At 47.4% G+C, this 20,834-nt stretch overlaps 1 long non-coding RNA gene across 1 annotated transcript; it reads left to right on the top strand.

Annotated features, from left to right (window-relative positions):
- Positions 1–9,079: 9,079 nt before the first annotated feature.
- LOC142930959 (uncharacterized) lies at positions 9,080–11,417 on the top strand. The gene is made up of 3 exons (XR_012946956.1): positions 9,080–9,154; positions 9,672–9,770; positions 10,308–11,417. It is a non-coding gene; the product is annotated as an uncharacterized LOC142930959 (long non-coding RNA).
- The last annotated feature ends 9,417 nt before the right edge of the window (positions 11,418–20,834 follow it).

Raw genomic sequence — 20,834 nt, 5'->3', positions numbered from 1 at the left:
TTGCTGTTCACTTAGAAGAAGTTGGAAGCGCTGCTGCTAGACCTGGAGCATGCTACAAACTTACCATCAGCCCCACCAAAACTAAGCACCTGGCTGGGTATTTTGTGCCATCAAACACTCCACCCCCTCAACTCCCGATTGGTGATGGGGCAGTTGTAGAGAGAGTGGAGAGTTTTCCATACCTGGGCAGTGTGCTTATGACCAGCTCCGATTTGATAGCAGAAGTCTCACTCCAAATCAGTCGAGTGGCATCTGTTCATCGGCTGGGTAAAGCTGTGTGGAAGCTTCCTGGTCTGTTGCTCCACATGAAGCCTCGGGTATTCACGGCCACCGTCATGCCCTCCTGTATTCTTGCGGAAAAGCGGACCCCCCCCCCCCAATGGAACATCTTCGCCAGTAAAACACATTCAGGCTGGCATGCCTACGATCCATCCTGGGTTTAGCCAGGCTGTATTGTGTGAGGACTTCACAAAATCTTGAAAGAGCTCGACAAAGTTCATCGGTGAGCTCCGGGAGGCAAGGCTGCGTTGGCTGGGTTATAGAGCCTGCATGTACAGCCACCGCATGCCTAAATAGCTTTTGTTCAGCCAGATAGAGGGGGCCAAATGGACGTGGCAGGGGCTCGAGAAGAGATGTAATCATGTGGTACAAGAGGATGTAGAGCTAAGTGTGCTTTCCGATGACTGGTACCAGCGGTGTCAAGATCGGCCTCTGTGGAGGAGGCTTGTGAAGGACGCTACTGGGTAGTTGGAGGCAGTCGCCCTTCAGCATGAACGGAGGGCTATGGAGCGACGCTCACCAACCCGAGCAAGCGCCAGGTGGCTAAACATAGTAGGTGGGCACAGTTGGGTGCACAGGTGGTGCATCGGCCAGTCGCCTCACTTTAAAGTGCACTTCGCCTGGCATAATCACCGTGGTGATGTCACCGCCACGGAGTGGCGAATGGAGGTTGTTGTTGAACTTCTTTCGCACCGTCTGCATTCAACCGTGCTAATCAGAGATGCGGGGGAAGGACAAACTAAACACAGTTTTTTAAGTTAGTTTTTAATCTAGATTTAAAAGTGCATATCACCAGTCGTTTCCTAATATCGTCAAGAAAGCATTTCAGACGGCCGAATAGGACTCAAAATGTCATTCAATTTATTTTATTTTATTTCTACGTGACTTTACCGAAAGAACCAAAGAGTAATTCCTGCAGTCACGAAAGCTTCAAATCAAGTTTGGATCGTAATTAGGTTACAAAATTAAGGTATGGAAAAGTTGAACAAGATACAGGGGTGTCTATCGATGTGTAAATAATGAACAATTCGTTGATTGGGATTGACGTTTAGGTTCACCAGGTGAGAAGAGCGCAAGACCTGGGTCACCAACATGACAAAAGCGATAGAGTGAAAACATGTACATGTACAACGGTGCAGAAAATAGAAATTATAGCAAAAACAGCCAAACAAAAACGAACACGAAACAAAACTCAACACACTCGCCATTAACACCGCTGAAAAGGAAAACGGATAGTCTGCGAAATGGCCCTTCTTCATATCGCATATAATTTAGATCAATTATCGCTGGTATAACTCTAACACAATAAAAAAATCGCAAAAAAGTTGTATTATTATTACATATTTTTTAAATATAACTGACGCTGATTTAAAACTTTCGTGACTGCAGTAATTCATATTCTTAGCTCTTTCGGTAAAGTCACGTTGAAGGGAAACAATAAAATACTAAAATATATATAAAACAATAAAAATATTTTATTGTTTCCCTTCAACGTGACTTTACCGAAAGAGCTAAGAATATAACTGACGCTGTTAGCAGGGATATACATATTAATAGCTATATTTCATATTCTTAGCTCTTTCGGTAAAGTCACGTTGAAGGGAAACAATAAAATAATAAAACATATATAAAACAATAAAAATTCTCACGACGTTTCGACCATAACACAAACGGTCGTCATCAGGTGTGTGGGTTTGCATTAATGTAGACCACCCTTGGCAGTGTCACCAAAGCTCGGGGCGACGTTGAGTGACGCAGAACCGGCCAGGGTGGTGACACCTGGGGACAACACGTTGGGTCTCACGCAGGCCGAGTGGGGGCGGCTGCAGGTAGAGGATGTGACATTGTTGAGCTTGCGGCGCCGCGCTGAGTTGAATCGCAAAGACCCTGCTCATTGGGGACTTCGCAGGTAGTCCCTCAGAAGGACTTTTGATGAGGTGGGACGAGGGGCTGCAGCATCACTGCATGGTGGTTCCCACTAGCCTGCAGGGGTCGGTTGATGCGGGTAGTACACGAGAATAAATTGTTACACCTCAGGGTTCCAAAAACGTTGCCATCTCTGCAGGTGTCTGATTTGTCGCGACTTGCTTGTCGGGCTTGGGAAGTGGTTGTCGGTGGGACGGAGGATGTCGGCGGCATTGTCGTTGACAAGCCATCACTCTGGCACCCTGGCACAATGTGGCCCAGTTGCTCACACCGGAAGCAATTCGTGGGTTCTTGCGGTAGAGGGGGTCGCCCTCTCTCTCTCTGCCTCCGATCTCGGGGCCGTCGTCGTGATGTCTCCTCCCTGCGTCGACCCCAGCCTCGCACTGCCACCGCCAAGTAGCTACACAAGGGAGCAGACATCGCGGCTCTCGCGATTGTTCACCTGAAGACGGGCGCTTGTGTTGCGTTCGAAACGCCGTCATTTATTTTATTTCTACCTACGTGATTTTACCGTAAGAACCAAAGAGTATAGCGACACATGCCACGGGCCCCGCGCTTTCAAGGGCCCCCCACTTTCAAAGCGAGGGGCGTCTCGGCCTCCCCTCGCCTCCACTGCAGGAATTTCCTCTGCACATTGGATGGTGGATCGAAGGCGGCTGCCATTTCGGAGGGTGCCTCGTCCTTTCTCGGGGATGTCTCGGAACGCTGCCAGAGCGTTATCGTCGAGGGCCGTCGGCAAGGCCCGTAGAGCCTCCTCCTCCTCCGTTCATCCAACAGATTCGTATGCTGCTTCGAACCGACAGGTAAAGGCGGTCCGGTCACATTCCCTCTGCCACGAATTCCCTGACGGGAGGTAAATGTCTGGGTCGGCCCGCCGCTCCCTCGTGTGCTGCCGGAGCGATCGTGCCTTGCGTCGTTTCCCGTGCTTTGCACGAATTGGGGGGGCCGTCGGACGCGCTGTGCCGTCAGTGGGCGAATTGGTGGCCAGATGACCGCGTGGTCTCCCCAGCGGGAACATCGGCGGCTTGAAACCACCCCGTCTAAGTCCCCTTCTCGCCGCAGCCGTGGGTAATTGTGCGTCGAGCTGCGCCACGGACACCAAGAGGCTCTAGTTATTCTCATCATGCTGATCGATGTCTCTTGATGTCTCTTGTATTCTGTTCATCTGCTTCCCATTCTAGTGCTGGTTCGTCTTCGTCATCTGGTTTTCCCGACTTTCGGCATGCAGGGGACCCATATTTGTTTCCAAGGAGCCGTGACATAAAACATTGATTATATCACAATATACATTTTTGTAATCTAACTCGGGTCGCTGGGTAGGTAGTGCTGCGTGCTAAACATTGTGCTTGCGTTCCCCACACACAGACACGAGGTCACGTATGCACATGCAGAAACACCCACGCGCGTTTACACACGGACACTCACGATCACGCGCATTTTGTTTTTTACCAGCTAAGGCTCACTGAGCTATTTAGCACTTTTTTTAAGTGACCCAGTCGCAAATAAAATGTCAATGAAGTGTATTAAAGCTTTCGTGACTGCATAACATAACTCATCATATATACGTGACTTTACCGAAAAAAACAATGAGTCAATGAAGTGTCTTATGTCGAAATATATTGCAGCCAAATACTCTAAACGCGTGTTTTTTAATGTGTATGGAAAAACCGGAGAACCTGTAGTGGATTGCCTTTATGAATCTTGGGGAGACCATAGAATCTAGGGGGTCTTGCAGCAGAAGGTTTTAAGGAGGGACGTTTAGTTGGTTCGATTAGGGAGGTCGAACTTGTGATGATCTTGTTGGTTTTTATAGTTAGGCTATTAGTAGGGTCATTTTTATTTTTTGAGTAACTTCCATCGTAGAGTAGGTTCTGGATTTTGTTGTTGTACGAATCTTTATCCATAATTACAGTAGCGTTTCCTTTGTCGGCTGAGAGGATGACTATATCACTTCTGTTTTTTAAATTCGCGAGTTTAGAGCGTTCATTTTTGCTGATGTTGCTAATGGGTTTCTTAGCATTCTTAAGAATAGTGGCTATTTCAGCTCTCGCAACGTCTGCTTGGATGTGTCCTATGCCTTTAAGGGCCACATCGACCTGAGAGATGATATCATCTACAGGAATATGTTTCACCGCACGTCATGTTGCTCTCGTTTTGCGCTGAACAGCACACCATTCTAAAACCTAAAATGTTATGCCAAAAGGAAATATATCAGAACTCTGCTCTGTCTCTATGTATAAACAAAAGTATTATTTAGCACATTGGCCTATTGGCTTTTCAGTCCGTGTTTCACTGCTAAAATTAGTAATGGGCAGCCCCAAAACCCTCTTGCAGCCTCTCCATACAATAGCCATTGTTAACAGTTGATTGCATGCGATTCTGCATTACCCAAAATACCGTGCAGCATCTCCAATCTGTCGCGTTATTATGGCTGCCGTGGTCACGTGACGGACTCGATGGACCCCGAGGAGCGATTCGAAGGGCTGGTGGATGCCACCGACACCATCCTGGAGCGTGTGGTGAGTGAATCTTACTTTAGTACGAGTGCAGCTGGGCTAGTGCTGGGCTGATCTGTATTTCCATGAACTGTAGTGTTTTTCCACCGTGATTGCCACGCTCCCCTCTTATTGACCAGCTCTTGGTTCCCAGCAACCCTCGTCTGCCCGTATGGTCTTACTGTTGCTAAGCAGAGACACTGAAGTCTGAAATGCAAGGCGTTTGGATTGAAGACTACTTATGCTGATGTGGTTGTGTATTTTACACGTGTGTAGTTTGTACGTGTGACTGTGCTTGCTTATTGCACTTTGTATTGACGCTCAAGTACATGTCTGGTTGGGAGTATGGCGATGTGTGTGGTAATATGTGATGGTGTATATTTCTATGTTACTGGTTGTGTTTACATGTTGTGTTAATGTGTAATATGTAGGATGTATGGTTGCATTAGTCATCGGATGTGTGGAAATGCATGTATTGACCAAACCACCCTAGATCTCCAATGATTAGCAGGATTGTGCATGGATATTGCTTGCATGAATGATCACAATTCCTAATCGTTATTATATGTTCCCTGCACCTCCGATTAGCATGGTTGGCTACATATGGTGTGAAATAAGTTCAACATACAAAATTCATTTCATTCTCTACGTTCCCACATTGATGCTCCCCACCAACACACTAACCCACACTGAACAAATGTGAAGTATGGTCAATTAACCCCCTCAACCCAAATTGCATGGGGGAGGCCCTCATCGATGAAGTGCTGATTGAGTAAGTTGTAAATGGAGTTGTAAATAGGGTGTATGGTTGTTGCGACATGAGTAGTAGGTGTCATTTGATGTCATGTGATTGTTGAGTGTTGTATGTGATTGTATAATTTTTACGTGGCTTTTATGCCTTGTGTATACAATTGTGTAATTATGTCGCTGTGTGTAGTTACATAGTTGTGTTGTGTATGTGGTTGTGTCATTGTTTTGCTTCGTGTAGTGATTGTCGTCTGTTTTGTATGTGGTTGTGTAATAATTTCCCTGTGTGGTGCAGGGCACGTTGTTGGACGAGGTATCAGGGGTGAACAAAAATAAGGCCCCCGTGCTCCCCCAGGGAACCCTGCCCCCCAAGACCATCGTGTCCTCGTGGAATCGTCGGGTACACAAATACACGACATTCACGACGCAACACACGACGAGTATGCACTAAATTCACACGCCTTATACGTGAAGTGTTGGATCCTCGCTGTCTGAAGATCACAGGAGACGGTCTTAGATGATTGGCAGATGCACCAACTTTGACATACACACAACAAAGGCATTTGGGACCCCCACATACACAAGACATGTATGAAGTGGTTGGGTGGCTTACGATTAATACTGGATCAGAGATACTTGAGCTGGTACCACTGTGATCCTGGGTTTTAATCTGGGTTTCAGCCACCAAAATCTCAGGTGTATTGAGATGGTCTCCATCTAGTCACCAGAAGATTGAAAACACGTTTCAACCTTCTGTCAGTTCACTGCTGTATGACTATAATTAATATAAAACGTGACACGCTCAATTCAAAGCGTGTGTCTTAAACGTACAAATCAATTTTAATGAATCTGTATCGTTGCATGCCTAGTTGTCATCGACAGTGATCCGCTGACTCAACGTTTCAGTACTCTGCTGAGTCAGCATCTCAGCTCTCACGCAGAACCAGGAGTCTGCCTCGGCGCGAGGCCGCACATTCCACGCGCTGCAGGCCAAGAACATCGCACGGCCACAGCTCAGCTTCACGCAGAGAGTGGACAACTCAAACGTGCCTTTCCTGCCCAAGCTGCGTGTGAAGCCCAATGCCCTCAAGCCGCTGCCAGCAGGTACGGAAACACATCAGGGGTACATACGGCCCATCGGGCCAGATGGCATGCAACCACATTTCATACAACCCATGACTTTGATGTGTGTTGAAATGTTTTCGCACCGTCTTACGTAGCCAACCTGTGCTAATCAGAGGTGCGACTGCACTTTATATATCCCGTAACCACATGAGGCCGAGCATTTTGAAATGGCACTCAAAGAATATTCATCTCTCGCTGAATATTCATCACACTCGTACAAATAAGCACATATGTTAATATGTAATAAATGACTAATGCATCGCAAATCTTCTCATGCTGTGACATGGATCACTTTACCTAAAGAACCAAAGAGTATGGATCATTGCAGTCACGAAAACTTCAAATCTAGAATATTGCATAAAAGCTGTATAGTATGCAAATAATTACATCGAGGTGCATGCTGGGAATTACTGACAAGAAGAAGACGAATACAAACTGGAAAACAAATGGAAATAAAATATTGATTGTTTTGGGGAATCAAGTTGCCTTTGGCAGGTAGCTTTACTCAAAGGGATGGACAAGAATGGTAATTAAATAACAGCCAAAGGAGTGAATCTTTTAATATGACCACTGTGGTGAATGGGTGATGAGATTTGCTCATGCACAGACGTGATATGATTTGTTGAATCACTCGACAGTGAAGTATGGGGAGGCCTTTACCCAGCAGTGATAAACGACGGCTAATGAGGTTGGTGTGAATGTGTGTTTGTGTGATTGCAGCACTGCGTTTACGCCGGGACGTGCGCCCGGATGACCTGGACGTACCTCCCGCCCTCGCTGACCTCCTGCACCAGCAGCGTACGCATACACAGGAAGACGTGTACGTACACACACACACACACTAACATACAGACACACGCACAGATGCACACACCAATACCATCGGAGGCACAAAGATATGTACTCATGCATGCATCAACACAATAAGATGAATGTATATACGTACTAATGCAGGCACATAAAACAACAACAAGCACAATTTACCACTAGTGCTAGGCTAGGTACACTCTGAGGCCACGTGAAGTGTTGAAGGCTCACTGGCAGGAGATAATATAGATTGTTGTGCTGTTTGTGAGCACTTATGAAGATTGGCACAGCACACAAGGGGGTAGTGTGGGAAACACCATGCCGAGGTGCTGGTTATCTCCCCATTACGGATGTACAGTATATACACTGCACCAGGTACTCATTCAAGGCGGAGTTCACCTAGCAAAGGCTCAAGACCAGTTCAGAAATTCTCCAATTGTAATATGAGGCGCAAATATATCGACTCATACACTGATGTAAACAGTTGCGCAAAGATGTGTACACTTAAATCTTGACTTAAAGCTTTCGTGACTGCAGGAATTCATATTATTTGGGTATTTTGGTAAAGCCACGTAGATAGATCAAATAATAAAAAATAATAAAGATAGAAATAATAAAAATAATAACAATATCACGACGTTTCGATCGCAACACAAGCAATCGTCATATGGTGACGATTGCTTACAAGCAAATTCCTTAAATTGACATGCTAATCTCTCACAATGTAATGGCCACCCCCACAGCTTCATTTGTCAAGATTTACCTGATCTTATTACACAGACACGATTTCAACCGAGAAGATGGGTACAAACCGAGCAATCATTGGAAGGACGTTATTAACCAGTTTAGGTCATAACTGGCTGTGATGTTCCCTCTCTACTTACCTATGTGAGCAGTTACATTTCAACTCTCAGCGTTACATTCACTAACACAACCACTTTTAGCTGTGTTAGTAAATGGCGGCTTGCCATCCTTTTCCACCTCCATGTGGCAATGTTCTTGCCGAGCTCTCTCCGAGCTTACATTGACAAGCAAATTTCTTACATTGACATGCTAATCTCTTACATTGACAAGCAAATGTCTTACATTGACATGCTAATCTCTTACATTGACAAGCAAATCTCTTACATTGACATGCTAATCTCTTACATTGACATGCTAATCTCTCACAATACAATGGCCACCCCCGCAGCTTCGTTTGTCAAGATTTACCCGATCTTACATTTACATACAAATTTAATCTCTAGCCCGCCCACTGACCCTTCCGCTACACCCATCCCAAACCTTTATAACTCCTTAGCAGCGCTCCCACCATATATTCTCAGCAGCTCTCCTGCGATATTTCTCACCTGATGACAATAGCTTGTGTTGTGATCAAAACGTCGTGATGTTATTTTTTATCTTTATTATTTTTTATTATTTGATCTATCTACGTGGCTTCAACGAAAGACCCAAAGAATATGTGTACGGTTACATGCAGACACACAAATGCAAATTAGATACACAAGCAAATAGACATTGGTACACACCAGTGTGTATTTGTGTTTCATACAAGTGTGTCTGTCCTGTGACTTCCCATCAGTGAGTATTCACTGCTCGTCATGGCTTTGGAATGCACCTTGCCTGGTGCTGATGGTGTGCTGATGGTACCAGCCAGTGCTGAATTGTTGCTGCTGTTGTGTGCCCATGTGTGCGTGCAGCTTTGCCCACCATACCAGTTTGAGCTGGAGACTTTCACTCCCAGTGAGGAGCTCCTTCAAGAGCCAGAACCACAGGTGAACACACACGTACACACAAGTACACACACGAATGTATATATATACATACAAAGACAAAGATCCCTCATATAACCTGAACATACTTTTGCGGCAAGTGCTGTTAGCGAGCACCTCCGAAGGCCGGCATGGCAAACGAGGGGCTGGGTGGTCGATACCACACCCGGCCACCTTTATCTCTTCAGTACTAATGTTTACGCACTGCACCATTTACTCAGTTGAGGCTGAGTCGACCAAGGGGAGGCCCAGAACCGGTTCAAGTGATCGTCACTGGTGTTGGCTTTGAGCAGGAATCGAACTTGGGTCGCTGGGTTCATAGCGTAGTGCGCTACCGCTCCTCACATACACGTATACACACAACAAAGTGCTGGTGCTACTGCTGGTGATGTTACTTTTAACAGTGTTGATGGAGATGATGAACATGGAGCTGGTAGTGGTTGTTGGTGTTATTGTTGATGGTGCTGATGTTGTTGGTTCTGCTTGTGATGTTGATGGTCTTGATGGTGCCGTTGAGAAGAAGGAGGAGATGCCACTGACCTTAGTGACCTCCTTGGAAGAACTAGCGCAGGTCAACGAAAAGCTGCTCCAGTGCAAGGAGTTCGCTGTGGACCTTGAGGTAAGGGCGGTGTGAGTGTGTGTGTGTGTCGGCGTGAGTGTCAGTTTGTGGGAAGCTGTAGTGTAGTGGTTAGCATTCTACACTATGAACCCAGCCACCCGAGTTCGATTCTCACTCATGGGCAACACTCGTGACAATTATCTGAACCGGTCCTGGGCCTCCCCTAGTTTGACTCGGCCTCAATTGAGTACCTGGTGCGATGTTTAAAAACATTGTCGCTTGGGAGACAAAGGCGGCCGGGCATGGTGCTGGCCACCCAACCCCTCGTGTGCCGTTTCGGCCTGCATAGGTGCTCTCTAACAGCACTTGTCCCAACAGTCTGTTAAAGCTCTACGGGGGATCTGTGTTTGTTGTCTGGGTGAGTGCCAGCATGTGTGTGTGACGTGTGTGGTCGTATAATATCGAGTTGTGATGTGCGGTTGGTTTGTTGGGTTGTGCCGTCTGTGTGCTTTCGTCCCGCTCGACCGCCTATCTGCCTCTTCTACTGTTGTTTGTCCGCCGACCGTTGAGCGGCTATTCCTGTGCGTGGCCCCGTAGCATCACTCATAACGTTCCTTCCTGGGCATCACCTGCCTCATGCAAATCTCGACGCGCGAAGAGGACTTCATTATCGACACACTGATGCTGCGCAACGACCTGCACATCCTCAACGAGGCCTTCACCAACCCCAAAATTGTCAAGGTGAGAGGCACGCGTGCACGTAGACATGCATAAACAAAATAATCGAGTGAGACAGCATCCCTCTCCCTCGCCGACTTTGTAGCACGACGCCTGGGTCCCTCCAGCTTGCTGCCAATGTATCATTGCACTGCCTGCACACTCGATATGAATGCCATTGGGTGAATGTTTACGACAGTAAATTGCACTTGTATTGCACCTAAAGCGTAACAAACATAAATTTTGATTTAAAGCTTTCGTGACTGCAGTAATTCATATTCTTAGTTTTTTCGGTAAAGTCACGTTGAAGAGAAACAACAAAATAACAAAATATATATAAAACAATAAAAAATTCTCACGACGTTTCGACCATAACTCAAACGGTCATCATCATACCGACACACCTGATGATGACCGTTTGAGTTATGGTCGAAACGTCGTGAGAATTTTTTATTGTTTTATATATATTTTGTTATTTTGTTGTTTCTCTTCAACGTGACTTTACCGAAAAAACTAAGAATACGTAACAAACATCTCGGGGCGCAGAATTACACGGGGAGAACAGGAGGGAGCAGAATTTTTTATTTTATTTAAAGCTTTCGTGACTGCAGGGATTCATATTCTTGGTTCTTTCGGTAAAGTCACCACGTAGAAGGGCAACAATAAAATAATAAAAATATTAAACAATAAAATTCTTGCTGTGGTTTTCACACCTGATGACCATTGCTTGTGTTGCAGTCGAAACGTCGTGAGAATTTTATTGTTTTATATATTTGTATTATTTTATTGCTTCCCTTCTACGTGGTGGTGACTTTACCGAAAGGACCAAAGAATAGGAGGGAGCAGGTCGGACCGAGCAAGGGAAATAGAGAAAGGAAGCAATTAAGGGGGGCTGGCTGCAGCCATGCCTTGTTGACAGCGGCGGCGGCGACGATGGTTACTAGGGACGTTGTAACCATATCTTGAGCACCGGCCACGTGAGAGGCGTGGTGCTTGACGCGGCGACGCAGTGGCGCAGTGATTGCCACGGTGACGTGGTGATTGACGCTGCGGTGTGGCGGGGGCGCAGGTTTTCCACGGAGCGGACTCGGACATTGAGTGGCTGCAACGTGACCTGGGCCTGTACGTGGTGGGCCTGTTCGACACGCACCCAGCGGCGCGCTCCCTCGGCCTCGCCAGAAACTCGCTCGCCCACCTCCTCATGCACTACTGCAGCCTGTCTACAGACAAGCAGTACCAGCTGGCTGACTGGCGCATCCGGTACGCACGCCGCACTTGCTCGAACCTCTGCATACGCACGCGCATGCACGGGCTAACTTTTACACACGTACAAAAACAAAGGCAAAGATCCCCTGTATAGCCTCAACTAATTGTTGGGGAAAGTGCTGTGAAGGAGGGGGTGGGTGGCCAGTACCATGCACGGCCGCCTTTGTCTCCCCAGTGGTGATGTTTACACACCGCTACACCAGGTACTCATTTGAGGCTGAGTCGAGCTAGTGAAGGGCCGGGACCGGTTCAGATAATTGTCACAGGTGTTGGCCGTGAGTAGAAATCGAACTCGTTTCACCAGGTTCATAGCACAGGGTGCTAGCCGCTACTCTACTGCTTACACATTCACACACAAGGACAAAGATCCCCCGTGTCGCCTGAATAGACTGCTGAATCTAGTTGGCCAGGGTGAGGAATTGAAGTCCCATCACTGGGTTCATGAAGCACTTTCACCCCCCCTCCCCACTCAAGTTATCTTAGCGAGCCCCTATTAAGGCTGGCACAATGTTTGAGAGGGTAATGTGGTTAGCATCATGGCTGACCTCCTTTGTTTCCCCAGTGCTGATGTTCATATCTTATACTAGGTACTCATTTAAGGCCCAGTCAGTCTTGGGGGAGGTCCAATACTGTTTTTTATATCACCCCCAAATGATGTTAGCCTTCACCGGAAATGACACATGGGTCAACAGATAAATGTTGCGGTACATTAACATCTCCGTCTCATACACACTCGCATGCACACACTCACACACAAACACATACACACTCACAATTGCATACACACGCACACCAACACTTGCACACATCCACGTATGCACGCACACACACAGGCCTCTCCTGCCAGACATGCTGCATTATGCGCGTGCCGACACGCACTACCTGCTGTACGTGTACGACCGCGTCCGCGCCGACCTGCTCACCAAGGCGCTGGGCCGACCCAACCTCCTGCAGCTTGTGTGGGACCAGAGCCGAACTGTGGCACTCAAGGTGAGTGGCGCGTGGGCAATGGCTGAGCCAGGATTTTCAGGTGGGGGGGGGGGGGGGCAACCCCTCCAAGCAATGAAAAAAGTTAGTGTTAGTAAGTAAGGACTTGTCCCTTGGTTTTTATTTGACGCGTGTGCGGCGATGGCGCAGCCATCGATCGAGGATCGAATTCGAACCGCGTTGTGTGATCGGCATCGCACTCGCTGAAGGTGTTGATGCCTTCAGGGAAGTCGTGTCCTGTATATGCAACTGCGCACAATTCTGTGAGTCACTTAGAACTGCTTTGCCGTTACTTCTTGGCAATTATGTACTCGGACTATTGTCCTATCATCTCATCGAGTCCCTGACACGTATTAATATGCTACACAGTGGCAGTGGGGGTCGCAAAATGCCGATTTATTACCAATAAACCCCAATGATCCGATCTAAATTAGGGATTTCGATCGGATCATTGGGGGGGCACGTGCTACCCCACCCCCCACTGGCTCCACCAGTGAGCAAGTTACAAGCCTATCTTTGTAAGCAAATCCACCACTCTCACTCTCGATCTGGACAGTTTTCCCACCCCTCCAAAAATATTGTTTATTCCGTTACAAGGCCTCGGGCAATAAACAAAGAATATATTTATCTTTTTAACTAGATCAACGAAGTGATATAGTTCATGGTGTAATGTGTGTAGACTATTGTCCTATCATCTCATAGAGTCCCTGGAACGCAATAATATGCTACACAGTGGCAGTGGAGGGGGTCGCAAAATGCCGATTTATGTTCAATGTGGTGACTCGGGCCCGCCGTACCGTTGTAATGTTCATGCATCCTAATTAGTGCATTCGCGATAAAAATTCCCACTGGAAACATTGGCTACCGACTTTCAGAACTGGTAATTGATGCTGAAAACAATTACCAGTTAACTGATGATCGTTTTAACAACCCTGGTAATTACTCTTTGGTTTTTTCGGTAAAGTCACGTATAAATGAGAAATAATAAAATGACAATAGCGTACGACGTTTTGGTTGCAACACAAGCAGCCATCATCAGGTACAGAAGAGCTAAATTTACGAGAGAGATCAAACACATAACCCCAGATGTATATACAGACACCCAAGTAGGGGGGAGCTAACACAGATACAACAGGGAACACAGAGAGAGAAGCATACCAAACAAGTCTGAACCCTGGTAATTATTGCTGCCGCTATCACTACTTGCGTTGTTCCATCTACCTCTCTCTCCCTGTGTGCGTGTGTGTGTGTCTCAGCGCTACCACAAGCCGGTGTTCACCGAGGACTCCTACCTGGAGCTGCTGCACAAGCACAAGCAGCCACTGGATGTGCAGCAGAGCAGCGCCGCCTTCGCTCCTGTACGCCTGGCGCGACCGCACGGCACGCGCCGAGGACGAGAGCACGGGGTGAGAGCGCCCGCGGCGCTGAAATAGCCGTGTACTGCACTGCATAGCATAGTGCAGCAAAGCACGGGACTTTCCGACAGCGTAGAATAACACAGCAAACAGAACAACACCACAGTGTTCAAAATTTTTATCTTGATTTAGCAGAATATTTATTTAGACTGGAGGAATTCGATGAGCTATGAACTCTTTATCACAGATGTCCAGAGTAGCGAAAAATGTATGAATATAAAGTATATAAGTATATACAAAACGATCCAAGACCGCACCAAAACAACACACATTCCCTCAATAAAATTGCACATTTAAATGGAAATATCGATACATGGGTGTTTTATAATATAGCACAGTAAAACACTGGGGTATACGACGCAGCACTTTTTAAATTACCTGATCGCGATCCTGAACCAGTTGTAGAAACTGCACATTCCAGTTCCGTAGGTTAATGGTTGCGTAGTACGATTACTGTAGCTGTTGCGTTGTTGGGCTTGTACGGCCTGTGTGATTATTGTTATTGCTGCGACGTGCATAGTGCCCTGGCCTGACCGGTGTGTGTTGTGCTCCTGCTGTCACAGATACGTCCTCCCAAACCACATGCTCATGAAGATCGCAGAGGAGATGCCTCGGTAAGCCACGCACGGTGGTGGTGGGCCGGTGTTGGCAGGGACAGTTGGGATGGTGGTGCGAGTGATACCCATGATGGTATTGACAGTGGTGGTAATATTCGCCCTCCAACAACAACGAAGGGCAGAGGAGCGATGCTCACAATAAAGAGTGGAGTGCCGGGCGGCTAAAATACAGCAAGTTGGCACAGTCGCGTGCACAGCTGGTGCATCTGCCCCAGTCATTGCAGTCAGTCAACCCATGGCACCTGGCTCTGTTCCGTGAGCTCCTGTTAGCGAGCCTTCGACACTGCACGTGGCTTCGGAGTGCACCTGGCCTGGGACAACCGCCGTGGTGATGTCACCGCCACTTATTGGCATATGGCGCCTGTTCTTGTTGTTGGTAATAGTGGTGGTGGCTGATGATTGTGCTGGTAGTAGTGAGAGTGGTAGTGATAGTGTTGATGGTGGTGCCACTCATAATGTTTTGATGTGGATGGTGATCTGGATGCTGGTGATGATATGGATATGGTGATAGTATGATGGTGTTGATGAAGTTTGCATTGTGGTACTAGCATTGGTTAGTATGATCCTGATAATGATCAGGCTATATATACGTACGCCAGACAAGACAGGCTTTATGTACGTATGCCAGCCTGAAGACAATATACATACGTACGCCAGGATGAACAGGCTATACATAGACTAACCTGAGCTGCCTATGCGCACGTACGCCAGAATGAACAATATACGTATGTACACCAGCATGAATAGGATATATGTACGCCATCTTGAACGGATATGCTTTTGCCAGTATCAACGGCTATATGCACCCTAGTCCACGCCATTGCTGTTTGATGCAAGATAGAGAGGGAGTGCTGGCTTGTTGTAACGTTGTGCTGTTTCTGTCAGATTGTGTTGTTGCTGTGACGTGGTTTTGCCGTGATGTTGCATTGCTCTGGCGTTGTGTTGTGACGCGTGTCGCTGCTCTAACATGTTGACATCGTCGTTGCCGACGCAGGGAGCTGCAGGGCGTGCTCGCGTGCTGCAATCCGGTGCCGCCCCTCGTGAGGCAGAACGCCAATGAGCTGTGACAGCTCGTCAAGCAGGCACGCCTCGTCCCGCTCATCAAGGTGAGCGCAGAAGCGGAGGCGGCTCGGTGGAGCAGCGAGGGGTTCATAATGGACGGCCAGGGTTGAGATACGGATGAAGGATAGATAGGGCAAGAGAGTCGGAGAACGAGAACAGAGACAAAAGAGAGTGGAAGACAGAGACTGAAAGTCATAGGGGGAGAGGGATAGCGAGTGGTCAGAGGCAGAATGTTCATAAATAAATATAATCAAACATTTAATATAATCTTGATTTGAAGCTTTCGTGACTGCAGGAATCCATACTCTTTGGTTCTTTCGGTAAAGCCACGTAGGTAGAAAAATATTAGATCACGACGTTTCGATCGCAACACAAGCAATCGTCATCAGGTGGTACAACCACACCAACTGCTGAAGACAGCAGTGGGACAACCACACCAACTGCTGAAGACAGCAGTTGGTGTGGTTGTCCCACCTGATGACGATTGCTTGTGTTGCCATCGAAACGTCGTAATCTATTGTTTTTCTACCTATCTGACTTTACCGAAAGAACCAAAGAGTATGGATTTAATATAGGTGGTGACTGGGTGGCTCCTGGGGCCAATACTGGGTCAAACACAATGATCCGGCACTGCTTCAATAATATGTTTTAACTTGTGACACACTCCACATTATTCGCTCACTCGAAGCGAGAGAACGACTCAGAGGCGTGAGAAGGAACCACAGACGAGCAGGAAAGGCTACCAGGAGGTGAGCCTGTGCCAAATTTCCCCCCAAGCTTTGTGGTCGTCTTTATATGAAGGTGTTATCAACCAATTAATGAGTGTTTACATATGGGAGGGAACCGGAGTTCCTGGAGAAAACCCACACATGCGAGGAGGCAGCAGTCGATCCCATACAGAACGAATAGATGAAGTCAACCTTTGCTGTACCCCCTTCTAGCAGGCCATGCTATGACACTTGAAAAGCAACGGGAAGGGAGTTTAACAACATTTGTGTGATCCACCCACCCTTGTTGCCTCCATAGTGCTGGGTTACAGGACTTCGCCACCAACACCACCCGGCTAAGATCCTAGGTTTTGGATCTTGGGAGTTTCAGCCACCCGTGGTTAAACGACGTTCACAAATGTAGCGAGTTGATGGTCACAACCAGGCACAAGTGACTGCAAAAATAATGACTCGTTGCAGTAAAGGTTGCCTTTGTTTAATAATCTTTGCTGCTGTTCCTGCAGAGCGAAACGCCCATCAAGGCTCCATCGAGAACATTCATCACCCGGACAGAGGTGACCAGAGACCAAAACTCATCACACAAATGCCCTCTTTACTTGCGATTATAAACTCTACATCTCCTTTTCTCATCCGGCACAGAACTCTCATTTGTGGTTCTTTTTTTAAATTCCACGTCCCCAAACCGTCGTGACAATGAGGAGCTCAGTTCATGTCCGTCCTTAGAGTGAATAATGTTCCGATTGTTGTGTGGGTTGACACCCCTGTGTGATTTTGTTGGTTCATGGCCTGACCCTGACAGTACAATCTAGATGTTTCAATCCCCCAATGGTGACATTAATGGTATCATTTGTATGCCCACCCTAGTGTGGCACTGATTGTTCAATCAATTTTCTTCTGTATTTTGACAGCGATTGGAAAACCCTCTCTTCTGTCCTCACGATGGCTTATCATTGGACGACAGGCAGCCAATCACAAGGCACGGTACTGAAGGTAGCTCACACTTAGTTGTGCTGGTTATATCGGCAAAGCTCATGATATGGATTATATTTTTTTATTCGTGACAGTGATGAGTACACATAGCCTGTCACGAGTAGATTTCATTATATTGACATGAAAAAATACTGTGCTGTTTTTTAATATCACACTCATAATTTGAGTAGTAATCATACAAATAATTGCCATGTTCTGTGTACAAATTAAACATAATTTAGTGAAATAAATAACAAATAATGCCCTGACTGCATTTACAGTGGGGCACAAGCAAAAATAACAAAATACTTTTCATAATAGGTGATGTTTTAAGCAATGACCCTTCTTTGGCTGCTGCGTATATGTGCGTATTATGTATTTCACTATCTTTGTGTCTATGTCTGTGTTCAATTGCGTGCATTTCCATTCATATGTGTGTGTATTCATTCCTGTGTCTCTGCTAACGTGTCTTTATTTGCCTGTCTGCATGCGTATGTCTTGTGTGTCAGCGGTTGCAACAGGTGTGTGGCCGTGTATATTATTGCGCGTGTGTGGGTGTGTGTGTTCACGTGTGTATTGTTCAGTCTGTATCTCTGTGCATCTTCTGTGCTAGTGTATGTCTGTATTTCACTAGAGAACGGTTGTGCAGTGGTAGTGTGTAGTGGCACGTTCCTGATGGCCTAAGTTCCATTCCCGGTCACGACGAACAGCAGTAGTTTAGCTGGTTAGCGTGCTGCACTATTAACCTGGCGACCCAAGTTCGATTGCTGCTTATGGCCAACACCGGTGACGAATATCTAAACCGGTCCTGGGGCTCCCTTAGATTAATTCAGCCTTAAATGAGTACTCAGTGCGTGTAAAGCATCAGCACTGGGGAGACAAAGGTGGCTGGGTGTAGTGTTGGTTCTCCCATCCCCTTCGTGTTCTGTGCTGACCTTCGTAGATGCTCGCTAACAGCACTTGCCCTAAAAGTCTTTTCAAGGCTATAATGAGGATCTTTGACTTTTGTCTTTGTGTGGTGCAGTGGAGGGAGCACGGAGGGCGGTGCCTGCCACGAGCCCGGTCCTCACCCTGTTTGACGTGAGCCCAACATCCTCACACGACGACAACCAACCCATGTCTCATCTCCCACACCGCTGGCGAAAGCACTGTGTGTGTGATCTCGTGTGCTGTAGCTTTCTGTACCGTGCTGTGTTTGCTGTGTTCGCCATCATGTGCTGGGGCGTTCTGTGCGTTCTCTTGTGTGCTGTCGCATTCTGAGCTGTGCTGAAATTGCTGTCATGTTGCTGTAGTGCGCTCTGATGTGCTGTAGGGCTCTGCGCTCTGCTGTGGTGTGCATGACAGCGAAGAGCAGCAGAACGAGGCTCGCACTGCTCAGAGCTCCACGTCCCAGATGAAGGCAGCGCGTGTCCTGCAGACGTTCGTCAACCCCTTTGGCATGGTGAGACATGGGGAGACAGGGACATGTGGAGGCACAGGGGTAGTTGAGTGCCAAGGAGATACATGGACTTTGAGACACGGGAATTACAAGGACACCAAGACAATGCAGCGATACAAGCGACTTAGGGACGTGGGGAACACACAGGAGGCATGGTAAATGAGAGACAGATAGGAGGCATAGAGACAATATTAGCACAGGGTCACACGTAACACGGGGTCACTTAGAATTTGGATAAAACGGTCTTCATTGACGCAGAAATCCTGGAAACATGAAGACGTGGGGACTTGAAGTGGTTGAAAATAAAAAGAGGACATGCACAGGGTCGTGTGTTTGTTTCCTTGCGCGTGTGTCCTAGTTCGCTTGTGCATCTGTTCATGTGCTTGTGCTTGCAGTATCTACCATCCAGTGACGGGAAATCTCTGCCATTTCAAGAAAAGAAATTGGATCCTAACTCAAAAGTGTTTGAGGTAATACGTGATTGTTGTGTGCTAACATCTTGCTCACATCATCATCTCCATCATCATTATCTCCATTGTTCCATTTCACAAACCACTTGTGCGGATGGGTGCTGAGTGAGGAATTTTAGTGGTTTGGTGATTAATGTGGTTATTTGAGTGCATGTTTGAGCAGATGAGTGGGTGAATGAATGGTTGAGTGAGTGCTTGGGTAGGTGAGAGAGTGTAGTTGAGCGCATGAGTGGTTGGATCGTTGACCGAGTACCTGAGTGGCTGAGTAAGTGAATGAGTGTTTAAGTAGTTGACTGAGTGAGTGATGAGAACCCGTTGAGTGCTATCTCATCCGTCTCTGTAGATCTGTAGTCGCTGGAAACTGATGAAAGCGCCAGAGAAACCAAAGAAAAGCTCTGCACAGCCTGCAAAAGCCAAACACGGTGAAGGCACACACACACACACCATGAACACAGAGACATGCACTAATCCAGCAGTCGCAAACACTTGCACGTGCATGTGCACACACACACACATGCAGACAAGTACAGAAGTCGAGGCGTGGCTCACACACACACACACACGACAAAAACAAAAATCGTATCACCTTTAACAGACTTGGGGCAAGTGCTATTAGCAAGCGTCTCTGAAGATCCAGGATTACACGAGGGGTGGGTAGTCAACACCAGACTCGGCTGCCTTTGTTTCCCCATCACTGATGATTACACATCGTGCCCGGTACTCATTTAAGGCTCCGTCGACCTCGGGGAGGCCCAGGACTTGATCAAATATTTGCCATTGCTGTTGATCGCAAGCGGGAATTGAAATCAGGTGACTGGGTTTGCAGTGCATTAACCAGCACACTACTGCACGCACGCGCCATGAGTGACGGATCCCCGTGTCTGCAGCTAAGAAGAAGATGAAGGTGGAGCTTCCTCAAGAGGAGCCGGTCGCCGTACCGACTGTGCGAGAGCACAATTATCTGAACCGGTCCTGGGCCTCCCCTAGTTTGACTCGGCCTCAATTGAGTACCTGGTGCGATGTTTAAAAACATTGCCGCTTGGGAGACAAAGGCGGCCGGGCGTGGTGCTGGCCACCCAACCCCTCGTGTGCCGTTTCGGCCTTCATAGGTGCTCTCTAACAGCACTTGTCCCAACAGTCTGTTAAAGCTCTACGGGGGATCTGTGTTTGTTGTCTGGGTGCGTGCCAGCATGTGTGTGTGACGTGTGTGGTCGTATAATATCGAGTTGTGATGTGCGGTTGGTTTGTTGGGTTGTGCCGTCTGTGTGCTTTCGTCCCACTCGACCGCCTATCTGCCTCTTCTACTCTTGTTTGTGCGCCCACCGTTGAGCGGCTATTCCTGTGCGTGGCCCCGTAGCATCACTCATACCGTTCCTTCCTGGGCATCACCTGCCTCATGCAAATCTCGACGCGCGAAGAGGACTTCATTATCGACACACTGATGCTGCGCGACGA

Source organism: Petromyzon marinus, chromosome 46, assembly GCF_048934315.1.
Source record: "Petromyzon marinus isolate PM22_M1 ecotype Great Lakes invasive population chromosome 46, UKy_Petmar_22M1.pri1.0, whole genome shotgun sequence".
Lineage (NCBI taxonomy): Eukaryota > Metazoa > Chordata > Hyperoartia > Petromyzontiformes > Petromyzontidae > Petromyzon > Petromyzon marinus.
The sequence above is the reverse complement of the archived record's forward strand: the minus strand, read 5'-3'. Positions and strand labels throughout refer to the sequence as shown.